Source organism: Marmota monax, unplaced genomic scaffold (assembly GCF_021218885.2).
Source record: "Marmota monax isolate L192 unplaced genomic scaffold, Marmota_monax_Labrador192_F-V1.1 WCK01_AAM20220418_F8-fsc00056, whole genome shotgun sequence".
Taxonomy (NCBI): domain Eukaryota; kingdom Metazoa; phylum Chordata; class Mammalia; order Rodentia; family Sciuridae; genus Marmota; species Marmota monax.
Window position 1 is genome coordinate 11,055,804 of NW_026695212.1, and position 12,327 is coordinate 11,068,130.

Below are 12,327 nucleotides of genomic sequence, written 5' to 3' on the forward strand. Positions count from 1 at the left end.
AGGGTCTCACTAATGCTAAGCAGGGGCCCTACCACTGAGCTTCATCCCAGTCTATCTGTAATTATTTCAATGTATCTATTTAAAAGATAAGTACATACATCTATAAATATAAGCACAATTGCACATCATATCCTCGCCACAAAATCAAAGGTATTTATTAATAGTATTAAATATCCAGTCATCATTCACAGTTTTTTTAATTCATAATTTAATCCAGCTATAAAATAATTAATAAATGGAATAATTTCTTCCTACCAAAATGTTAATATGTCTGACTCTTTAAAATCAGTTCCTTCTACAACTTCCAACCCCTGATCAGTTTCAAGTTCCTAGTTTTACCTTTTCCAAGATGCCGTATGAACAGAAGCCTGAGTTGGTCAGCTTTCCCTTGCAGTACCAAAATACCTGATATAAACAATATAAAAGGAGGAAAGACTTATTTGGGCTCAAGGTTTTAGAAGTTTCAGTTCACCATCACTTGGCCTCCTCATTGGGGGGCCAGAGGGAAGGCAGAGCATCACAGCAGGGAATGCCTGGTGGAGAAAAGCTGCTCAGCTCATGGCAGCTGGGAAGCATTAAACAGAGAAAGCTAGAGGAAGGGCTGGGTCCCCAAGATTCTATTCAAGGACATACCACCAATGACCTATATTTCACGTAGGGTTCACCTCCTAAAATTTATGTCACCTCCCAATACTTGTGCCACTAGCTCAGGACCAAGACTTCAACATATGAGCATTTGGAGAACCTATAGAACATCCAAACCATAAAAAATGGTTAAATAATATGTAACTTATTGAGTCTTACAGCTTAGCCAAAAATCATTATATATATATATATATATATATATATATATATATATCAGATCTATTCTGTATCCTTTCCTCTCCTCCATTTATCTGCATAACTATTTTTATACCAAACTCACATTTTATTAGTTACAGCAAAGTTATATGGGGACTTAAAAACAGGTGGAGTAAGATCTTCATATGTGCTTTTGTTTTGAAAGATCCCTAAAAATTGGAGGTGGTGGGGTGGGAGAGGAAGGTATTATAAGAAGTTCTTATTTCCATATTAATTTAATAAACAGCCTTTACCAGCCGGGGGATGTAGTTTGGAGGTAAAGCATTTGCTTAACACAGGCAAGGTGTGAGGCTCTGAGTTCAATCCCCAATATTGGGGGAAAAAAAGGAAGGGAAGAAGAAAATAAGTAAATAAATAAGATAGAAAAGAGAGCCTGCTGGAATTTTTATTGGGATTGCATTCTACATATTACTTGGGGAGAATTAACAATGTCTTCTAATTCATTAATATGATATGTCTTTCCACTTACGTTGGCTTTTATGTCTGTAGTAAATTTTGTGTAAATTTTTTAGTAATTAGTCTATGTACTGAGATATGTTGTTTATTGCTATTATAAATGATGCATTTGAAGATTTGAATTTCCATTTGTTTTTTGCCACTATGACACATCACATTACCCTGTTAATTTATAAAATTCTATATTTTGTATCCATTAAAATGAATTAGATTTAATACAAAAAATCACAAATAATTTTCTAAAGACTATGTACTATGATGTTGCCAACTACATGTTTCAAGTAGCTCATTTTTTTTACATTCCTTAGAATTTTCTATTTAGATAATCATGTTATGAGAAAATAGATTTTTATTTCCTCTTTGCTGCCATCTATGCATTTTATTTATAGGTATTAATAAGTCAATGTTCTTCTTCCATTGAGTTTACATCAAAACATTGTCAGAAAAAAACATTGCCAATAAAAGTAAAGCATCTCTTTTAAATGCCAGGTATATTTTAATTCAATTGACACCTAATTCCTTGAATATAATTTAATTATCTTTTTCTTTATTCTCTCATTATGTCTTAAACATTTTATATGACATACATACCTTCACATGTGCCACAAGTAAAACTGTGCCAACTAAAATATTTGATAATAGACATTGTCAAGATATTTTACTTGATGATTTTATCATTAGTCTCCTAAAAATAGAACCACACATTCTAGGTCATTTTCATTATTTTTTATATTTGTATTTATTTAACAAGAATATGTTATCAGGGTAATTTCAGAAAGTATAGAATACACTAGTTGGTATGAAAGACTGAATAGGAGAGAGTCATTTTTTCCTAAGCTTCACTCTGGTTCCACTGAGGATTTTCACTCTAAGACCCCTCGAACTCTTCCTGGGTACTTTTAATAGAATAGATCTCAGAAAGAGAGACAAAGACAGTAAAAATATATACACCTGCAAACCTTAATTGTAATACAGGACAAAATGAAATAACTGCAAATATAAAGATATACCCAGTATCTAAGAAGGTGGAGAATGAATGGTCAGTTCAAATGAGTAAATGGCTCAGGTGCTTGAATCACCATTCTGAATAGAATTTTGAGTCAAAGAACAAAGTGTAGGCCCAGGTGCAGTAGCAGATGCCTATAATTCCAGCAGTTTGGGACATTGAAGTGAGATGGCAAATTCAAAGCCAGCCTCAGAAAAAGTGAGGCGCTAAGCAACTCAGTGAGACCCTGTCTCTAAATAAAAATAAAAAATTGAGAAGGGAATGTGACTCAGTGTTCTAGTGCCCCTTAGTTCAATTCCCCTTGGGAAAAAAAAAGAACAAAGTTTTGGTCCCAGAACTCCCCCCCAAAAAATTAATTAAAATGATAAAGTTTTGAAAAGACAGCTAATATCATTTGAGAGAATAGATAACAATAATTATACCTATAAAATGCAACCTTTAATAATCTGTTACTTTGAAATGGAAAGATATTACAAAATGTAATAAAAATACTACAAAATATATAATATTATTATATAAATATAAATGTTTAAGGTCCTGCAATATAAAGGCGGTAAAAATAAGACTGATTTTGAGTATAAAATGCTAGATATATCAGCACTTTTAGAAACCAAGTTAAAAAGATGTAGCCCTAATATAGTAATTTGAAGATCAAATTAAGATTACCACATATAAAATGAAAATTAAGTATTCCAACAAGTATTGCAATCTTTTTCTATTCATTCTAAATAGTCAGCATACAGTGTGTAGGAATTTAGGTAAAATCAGTAATAGTAAGAATGGAGACCTTAGTTATTATTCTTTGTAGAAAACTAAAAAAAACTTTATGGAATAAAATATTAGAATATCTAAAACTTATTTTATCACTATGACAAATGAATGGTTGTGCAGATACTATTGAATATATACAGTACTAATAAGTGTGTGAGTATAAAGAGGTGACTTAAATAATAAATGAAAAACAGGTCTTACTAATTCAAAATCAGAAATGAGTACTTAAAACCAAAGTGACTGTTACCTTTAATGTAAGACATCTTAAAAATATGAAGAAAGATGAAAAGTTAATGGTCAGTTAGTTCAAAAGGGAAGTGAAACTCTAATTAATCCTTTGAGAATCACTAACAAAAAATATCAGGCTAAGTTTGGATTATTTATGTAGTTCCAAACTCAAAAACTTCAGAAAGAAAGAGAAATGTAGATAGTTTCCCCAATACTTGGCTAACTTTTTCAAATCATAATATTACATGACTAGTTACATAAAGACATTCACTTTAAAGAGATTAAAACCCATGACTATATTATCAAAGATGGAACATTGAAAATGACAATTTTATAGCTCAATAGGTGTCTGAACTATTTATATCTGCCTCAGTTTATCTTACTAATAGAAGACTTAGCCAAATATTAAGACCCTTCCTCAAGTTTCAGGCATCTTTAGTTAATACAGGACTATGTTAATAACTGTTTAGACTGGCGGTGGAAGGAAGAATGAATGGTTCTACATTTCCCAGCCACCTTATATCAGCATGAGGCTGTGCCAATGGGCAGTGGATTGTTAATGGAAATGTCATACACATCTGACCCCCCAAATATCCTGTGGCAAACTATAGTTCTTTCAAAGACAGATATAAAGGAGTCAGTGGGAAGACTTGAAAATCTACAAAATCAGAGTGTCACAGGTTGCTTAAACTTCCCACAGAATCTGGCTGCCAACATTGGATTTGACTGACCTCTTTATGAGAAGAAAATATTTTAATTTTGAGGCACAGAGATTTGGGGGTTGTCTATTGCAACACTGGCACATTCTGATATCATGGAAAAAAGATATAACGTTTTAGATAATAATTTATATTACAAGTATAATGCATTATTGACTAGAAAAGAGCAAGAAAACAAGTTTTCACATCTTACATCAGTTAAATAATTACTGAATTTTCTATCCAGTGTTTGTGTCACATTGAGAATAAAAAAAAGTTAAAAATAGAGTGAGGAAAAGAACAGCAAAAAGGAGAAAATAGAAGATATGTCTTAAGAGAAATTTCTAAAGAATGTGATAATTTCCTTTATGGAACAAAGATAATTATATGTCTCCAACAATAAATTGGCTAAGAATCACAATCATCAATCCAGACAAAAACAATGAAAATAACAAAGATCATGAAAAATAAAAACTTATTAAGCATTAAAAAGCTGCTAAGATGCCACATAAATAATTCATGTTCTGGGCCAAATCTAATATGGAATCCAGATCTAAACATGGCAATACTATTACTCCCTGTGCCTTGAAGGGAATTGACAAATATAGTGAATTTAAGCTGTAGCCTTATAAAATGCATGTAATTAGACTTCAAAGTTGATAACACTACTTGATGCATGAGCTGTGAAATGGAAGGACATTGATCTCTTTGAACTTCTCCATCAGAGGTCTTGGATAACCAGGTGCTTTGTCAATGTGCATTAATAATTTGAAACAAATCTCTGGTTTTGTTTCTTTCTTTCTTTTTTTTTTTAACAATAGGTCTCAACAATTGACTTAAAATATTTCCTAATCAGGTTGTAAAAAATAATATCTTCATCCATGTTTTGTTCCTTTTGTAGAACACAGTGGAGTAGATTCTTAAGGGCCCTGTGATTTTCAGAATCTTAAATCACTATTGGCTTCTCTTAGAGACATCAGCTGCATTATTCCCCAATGAGAGAGCTAGACTATCCTTGAAGATCTTGAAGATTTGAAGCCAGGCATTGACTTTTCCTCTTTGGCTAAGAAAGTTCTAGTGGTATTGTTGGGAGTCCCCTTCCCCCGCCTCCAAAGACTAACTTCCCCATCTCCCAAGAAGAGCCGTCCAATGGTGAGCCCTGCTGGCTCACATGATCCTTATCCACCAATCAGACTAGCCCTGCTGGCTCACATGATCCTTACCCACTAATCAGACTAGCCCTGCTGGCTCACATGATTCTTACCCACTAATCAGACTAACCCTGCTGGCTCACATGATCCTTACCCACCAATCAGACTAGCCCTGCTAGCTCACATTGTCCTTACCCACCAATCAGAAAGCACCCCATGCCAACTGTCAAACCCTTCGACCATTAAACTGTCATAACTGTCAAACCACCCACAGCTCTATAAATATGCGGATCTGTTCCTCAATAAATGGGCCTTGTTCATTCTTTCATGGGTATCTTCTTGTAATGTAAGGAATGTAAGGCTATTTAATTGACATTGAATATCAATGCCCTTAGCTGGTTCTTCTGGATAATTTATTGTAGCTTCTATGTTAATATTTTCTGCTTCTCTTTGAGCTTTTATATTATGAAGAAGATTTCCTCCCTTAAACCTTCTGCACCAACCCTCTTCTAGCTTCAAAATTTTTCTCTGAAGCTTCCATATCTCTCTCAGTCTTGATAGAATTGAGGAAAGGGCCTTGATCTCTAGGTTAGTCTTTGGCTTAAGAGAATACTGGCTAGTTGAAGTTTCTCTGAAGACCACTAAAATTTTCTTTATATTATCAAAAATACTCTTTTACTTTCTTATTGTTTGTTCATTAAAGTATTGCTTTTGTCTTCCTTTAGTACCTTTTCCTTTACATTCACAGTATGGCCAGCTGTTTGTATAATAGGCCAGTCTCAGCTTTGAACCTACTTTCCTCACTAAGCTTAACCATTTCTAGCTTTTGATTTAAAGTGAGAGAAGTGCTACTCTTCCTTTCACTTGAATACTTGCAGGCTATTGAAAAATTATGTCTGTTTTCCCCTATTTCAATACAAAGTTCTTTCACATATTAACATGACTAACTTGCAGGTCTTTTTTTTTCACATTTATGTCATTAATCTGAAATTCAAGATTTTATGTCCAGTTAGGTAGGGATTTAACTTTATTTCTCTCCATCTAATGATCCAGCTTTTGTGACATCATCTACTAAGAAACACATGCTACAATGCCTATTACGTATTGACAGATAGGTGAGTTGAGGTCTTAGCTGCCTTTTCACTTATAACCTGTGCCATCACTAGACTGCTTTCATTGCTATAATTTCACATTTTCCATTATCACTTCTTATTGCTGAAGAGTATATGTTATTTCTCCAATAGAATAAGACTTTATAAGACTCTATAAGATATAGAATAAGTCTATAAAATCACACATCATATTGGACTCTCCAGCAGTTAGCTCATAGTCAAGCATATGGTAGACAAACAATGAGCACAAATAAATAATGAGTGAATGGAAGGACTAGAATGTAGAAATTGTGTGTATAGTGCTCAAAATAAATTATCTATGTGATTTTTTTGAAATTACAATGAACAGATACTTTCAAAATAAGCACAGAAAATATAGAGGAACTAAATAGTTAAGAGGGCAGAGAGCTGTGTGTAGAGAGAAGGAATTGCTCATACGCATTACCTTACTTCTAAGAGGACAGACCATCTGTCAAATTGATATAAGAATTCAAAATTCTTTCTTTCTTTTTTTTTTGTCCTTTCTTTTCTTCGTTTGGTACTAATGATTTGACCTAAGGATGCTTTAATGCTTTGCCACTGAGCTATATCCCTTGTTCTTTTTATTTTTATTTTTGAGACAGGGTCTTGCTATATTGCCCAAGTTGACCTTGAACCTGTGATCCTCCTGCCTCAGACTTCTGAGTAGCTGAGATTACAGATATGCACTGCTTTACCTGGCCTAATAAATCAAACTTTAAACATGATGTTTCTAATATTCAAACTGGTTCAGCAAGCTTTATTACAACAAGGAATTAATAACTTTGTGTTTGAAAATGAATACTAAGGATTATTTTTAAAATCTGCTCTTAATTTAGAGATTTAAATTTTATTGCACTAATAAAATTTTCAGGCTCAGTCAAAACATTCACTGTTAATTAGCCATTTACTGTTTAGGGTGCAAAATAGGAAACAATACATATGATTATAAACACATTGCATTTTTAATAATCACATTTTTACATTTTAAAAATTTAGTAATGTTTGTTAACTTTTTTAATTAATTCAAGATGGCAACAAAATTGTGACTACTCTTTGAAAAATATTTATAAAATAGCTAGAAATTCTTGAACTATTTTTGTCTGAAGCTATCCAATCTCCGTCAATGTTCCAGTAATCAAATAACTTCAATACTTATATTGAAAGTTTTTGTTCTCCCTACATAATTTGTTTGTCCACTTGTTCTTACTGAGATAAGTATTTTAAATTGTACAATCACAAAATATGACAATGTGTTAAAATGTCTGAACTGAATGAAATGGCTGCATATATTGACCTGCTATAGACTTTTGGTTTAATTTATTCTCAATGTTCAATTTTAAAAGAACTGGAGATATATTCAAAATTATGGTTTCTTGATGTCTATATAACACTGTGGGTTGCTGAAATCTAGAAAAGGGAATAGAATAGGGGAAAATGGAGAGAAAATGAAAGAAATTAAAATACAGAATAGGATATTTATACTTGCTGAATGTCTACTATGGGCTGGCCTAATCCTGCATTGGGCATTTACATAAATATTTTCTCACTTAATATTCACCAAAACACCACACATTATATTATATATTGTTAGAATTTGAACTTATTTCTAAATTCTGAACATGCACTGTTGTCTTTTGCACATTTTGAAGTCATAATTTTATCTAACATATTTTTATGAATTATAAGTATTTTAATTGTATAGAGCATAATTTTTAAAAATTATTTATAAAATATGTAATGGTTTAAAAAAAATCTAGGTTTTGAGGGAACTAGGAAAAGTACTTGCCCAAATTTTAAGTTTACAGTTGAAAAATTTTCTATAATTACCTCTCTTAAATAGGAAATTACTTTAGTAAGAGAAAGGTATTTCAGAATTTAATTATCTTCATCCTTTGTGCTGGCATCTTTATGGAATAAGAGCAATTTAGAAACAATTTGTAAATTAATTTTGTTGAAAAAGGAGGGGATTGCAATTAGAGAAAGCATGGAGGACTTTTCTACCATCTGAAGAAAATTATGTTATATTTTATACTCATTATTTGTGTTTCCTTAAACTTTGAAAAAGTAGTTTAATATTTTATTGTATTAGGACCTCATTAAGCTGAAAGTGATCAGTCAACTGCAAAGTACACAAGTTAATTATTATGTTTCGGATTTGGACTTTAAACAGTTTTTTTTTTTAAATTTTAATGCTCTTTTTTTCTGAAAATAGTTCCTTTTAAAGGTACACTAGGAAATTTCATATTTAATAGCCAAATAAGGCTTTATTATGTCTGTGTTAGAAGGAATCCGTGTTCTTTTGGTATTTCTGCATTTTACTTTTAAAGTAAAAATATATAATTTAGCTTAATTCAGATAAGTTTAAATTTTTCTATATGTAATAAATAATAGTCCATTATTTTAAGCCATTGAGTTATAAAGTTTATTATTTATAATCTTGCTGTCTCTATTTTCATAACAGCATTTATTAAATATTATTGTATTTAATAAGTACGATTAAATATTATTGTATTTAATAGTATAATTCATTTTGTCAGTATTTACTATATGCCAAGCAATGTACCAAGAATCTTATATACGATATTATCCTTTAATCTGCATGATAGCCCAATTTGGAAGGTATATATGTGATGAGAGACTGAGTAGCAAACTAATATGTGACCTAGACATGTTACCTCATTGGCGGAGAGCACACTTTGTACCAGGGTCCACAGGGTATGTGATTATAGTTCTATAACGGGTCCTAAAAAGCTAGTTGCTTAGTAGCGTTAGTTCACAGTCTCACTCTGAGAATGGAAAAGGGAAATAGCAGCAGGAAGACACACTATCTTGGAAGTTCAATGTGAGCTTTGAATTCCCTGCTTCAAACAATGGTAAATAAAAATTTACTGACACAATCTTGACTGTTTTGAATGATGCTTAAAGAAAAATGCTGGAGTGTTAAAAATATAATAGCCATCAGTCAAAACAAAACGGGATTTTCTGTCTTTCTTTTTAGCTTGGTAGTAAAAACAGAGTTTATGTAGAACCAAACTGATCAGTGTAGATTTGATTTTGTTTTTCCTTTTTTTTTTTTTTATGCTGGTGAAAAAGATAGCTGCCTAAAATATTTTATAAGTCAGGTAAACTTCAAAGTCATAGATGCAATCATCATGAACAATCAAAAAGAAAGGTAATACTTTTTGAATGATCAATGAAACTATATAAATCCTCAGATCCCATTGACCTAAAAATCTGCAGTGAGTCAGGTTTTATCTGATAAGGTTGACACTTTGCAGGCTTCATCTTTTAGCCTTGAATATAGCATATGGTAGGCTGTTTATATTTATTTTGGAATTTCTATATTTGGCTGAGATCATAAGAAAATGGAAAAAAACTTTGCAAATTTATGTTTACCCAATGGGCACCCAAATGAATAAATTGATGGCAATTTAATATGTGTAGTGATTTGGGCAAGAGTTGAGAAAATTACATGATTAAAGGTCCAAAATCAAGGCCTGAAAGGCAGAAAAAATGTAAAAGTAAAAAGGACAATTTATTTTGGAAAAGGAAATTGAGGAATAATTTAAGAATAGTCTTCAGGTTTGAAGTCTCTTTTAGAAATGATGATAAACCAGTTATTTATTTATTTTTCTTTCAAGAAAAGAGCACAAAGAAATGCAGCCAATTTGTAAAAGGAGAAATATTTTAACTTATATAAGTCATGAAATACTATTTTCCAGACATTTTTATAATAAAGATCAAATCCAATAATTTTTTTAAACAACATTTATTTTATTTTACAAATAGTTAAAATAACTAAGACAATATATTATAGTGGCTTAGAAAAGATTTTTGATATATTTATACAAATAACTTATTTGAATATATAAGTTCATTACACAATGAGGATGGGTTGATTAAAAAGGGGCTTTGTAGGGTTCCAATTTTACACAACTATAGTCACCTTGGCTATAAGCACCAGATCACTGCCAGGTGACCCTGCTGTGCCTTCCAAACTCTGTAATAGGCAAGTCCATTAAGATTGCCAGCTGAGTATTAGTGCCAAACACTGACACCTGGATTGTCTCTTAACTGACATTTGTCATGTTAACAGTATTTGAAAAGGCTCAGGTGCATTTTTGTTGGCTGTAGGATACTTTTGTCTAAGCAAATATATCCCTTCTTCTTTCTATAGGGTGAAGGGATTCTTCTGTCTTGGTGCCACAGAAGATATACTGCATAAGTCTTTAATAAACTGCATTTTATGTAATCCTGAATTTGTCTTCTGTCTTCTTTGGATTCAGCACCTTCTGCCTTTAGCATCTAGTTCTTATGTTTTTAGTTTTCCTAAAACAGTTTTGTTTTGTTTTGTTTTGGTTGGTTGTTGTTTGAAGAACTAAATGTGCTTAGGATTCTTTTTAATAATTTTTTAAATTAAAAAAAATATTCAGCATCTACTCAGTAACCAGCCAAAGAAATAAAATGTTGACTCAACTTTTAACATTAAAGTTACCTGGAAAATCTTAATTATTCCACAAAGAGACTGTGAGTTAGGTAAAAATAAAGGCATTTGAGAATTTCTCAAGTTAAAGGAGACTAGAAAGAAAAATGCAAACTATGAGCTCAAGAATGAGTGATAGCAAACACGTATATTTTTATTCATTAGGCACTCTACATATACAAAGCCACCATATCACAGTTAGGTGCTAACCAATAAATGTGTTTCATTCAGCCATTATACATCATTAGATCCTGGCTATTCTTATTTTATGGTTTTAGGCAAATACCTGCTAAATACAGCAACATAAATATTGATTCTCTAGATTTAGCAACTGCTATAAACAGATTTTCCAGGATTACATTAGATGCTAATTTTAAAGTGCATACTAGGCTTTAGCCTCAATAATATCATCATAGGTTAAGAGTTTTACAAATTCACAAATGTTTAATTAATATGAAACAATCTAAAAAGTAAACTCTAAGAAGCATCTAGTTTTTAATAAACTTCTTTGATGAACACTAACAAATTGTTCTTCTGGAATGAATTGTGAAGAATACCCAGGTCCTTTAGAAGAGCAGTGTGGTATGAAATTAGTATCAAAATTTCTTTCGGAAGGGTGGGTGCTTTGAGACTGTTCTGAGAAAGTCTTGGAAAAGAAAGTACCCCACTGTAAGCTATTTGAAACATCTGTTTTACCTCCTCTTCCTTCTATCTCATGTGTCACAATTTGAATTCTATTTTTTAGTCTCTAAATATCTCCAGTCATTGATTCTGTGGTCTCTACAATTTTATCTATTTCTTCCTATAATAATGCCAGACTTTCTTCAATAGTTCTGTCTTGTGCTTTCTCCATTTTCAGTAGATTTGGCACATTAATAAAATATTTCAGCTCTTGGGTGAGGGATTTTCATGGTTTCATACAATTGTAGCAATCTTATATTCAGGTAGTTGAGATGACATTCAATTTGTTCTTTTTCTTCAATATTGTTACTCAAAATTGCTATTATTACTGATTCTATCATAGTTTGCAAATGCTTTCTGGTACTCTTTGAAAATGTTTGCCAGATTTTTCTCTTGTTAGATGCTATTTTTATCTGATTTAGATTATATATTTTGTTTGTTCTTCAGAAGACAAAGGCTTTGGATGATTTTTATTTCTTTTGCCTGTGTTTCTTGGCTGTTTCTCTGACAACTCCAGTTCCTCATTTATTGATTTCTCTTTTTGAATTTATTTTCAGATGTTGAGACTTCTTCTTGGAAGCGTTTGATTTACCCAGCATCTTGATCACTGATTAATTCTTCTTCAGTGTTCCAGAAAGTCATGCTCAGAGTACTTCACACCAAACTGAAAACCAGGAGACCCAGAAGGAGGTGAGAAGAAATCAGAGAAAAACAGATCTGTTTCTAAGACATAAATATTAAGTGTATGTGTATGTATATAAAAGTATATATGTAATACCTGTATACATACATACATATTATATGTATGCATAAAGTATATTTATAGTGCATTATATATTTATAAATTTTAATAATATTG

At 31.7% G+C, this 12,327-nt stretch overlaps 1 pseudogene; it reads right to left on the reverse strand.

Moving 5' to 3' along the window:
- Positions 1 to 11,264: 11,264 nt before the first annotated feature.
- Positions 11,265 to 12,067, reverse strand: LOC124083886 (centromere protein Q-like; annotated as a pseudogene).
- Between the last annotated feature and the right edge of the window lie 260 nt (positions 12,068 to 12,327).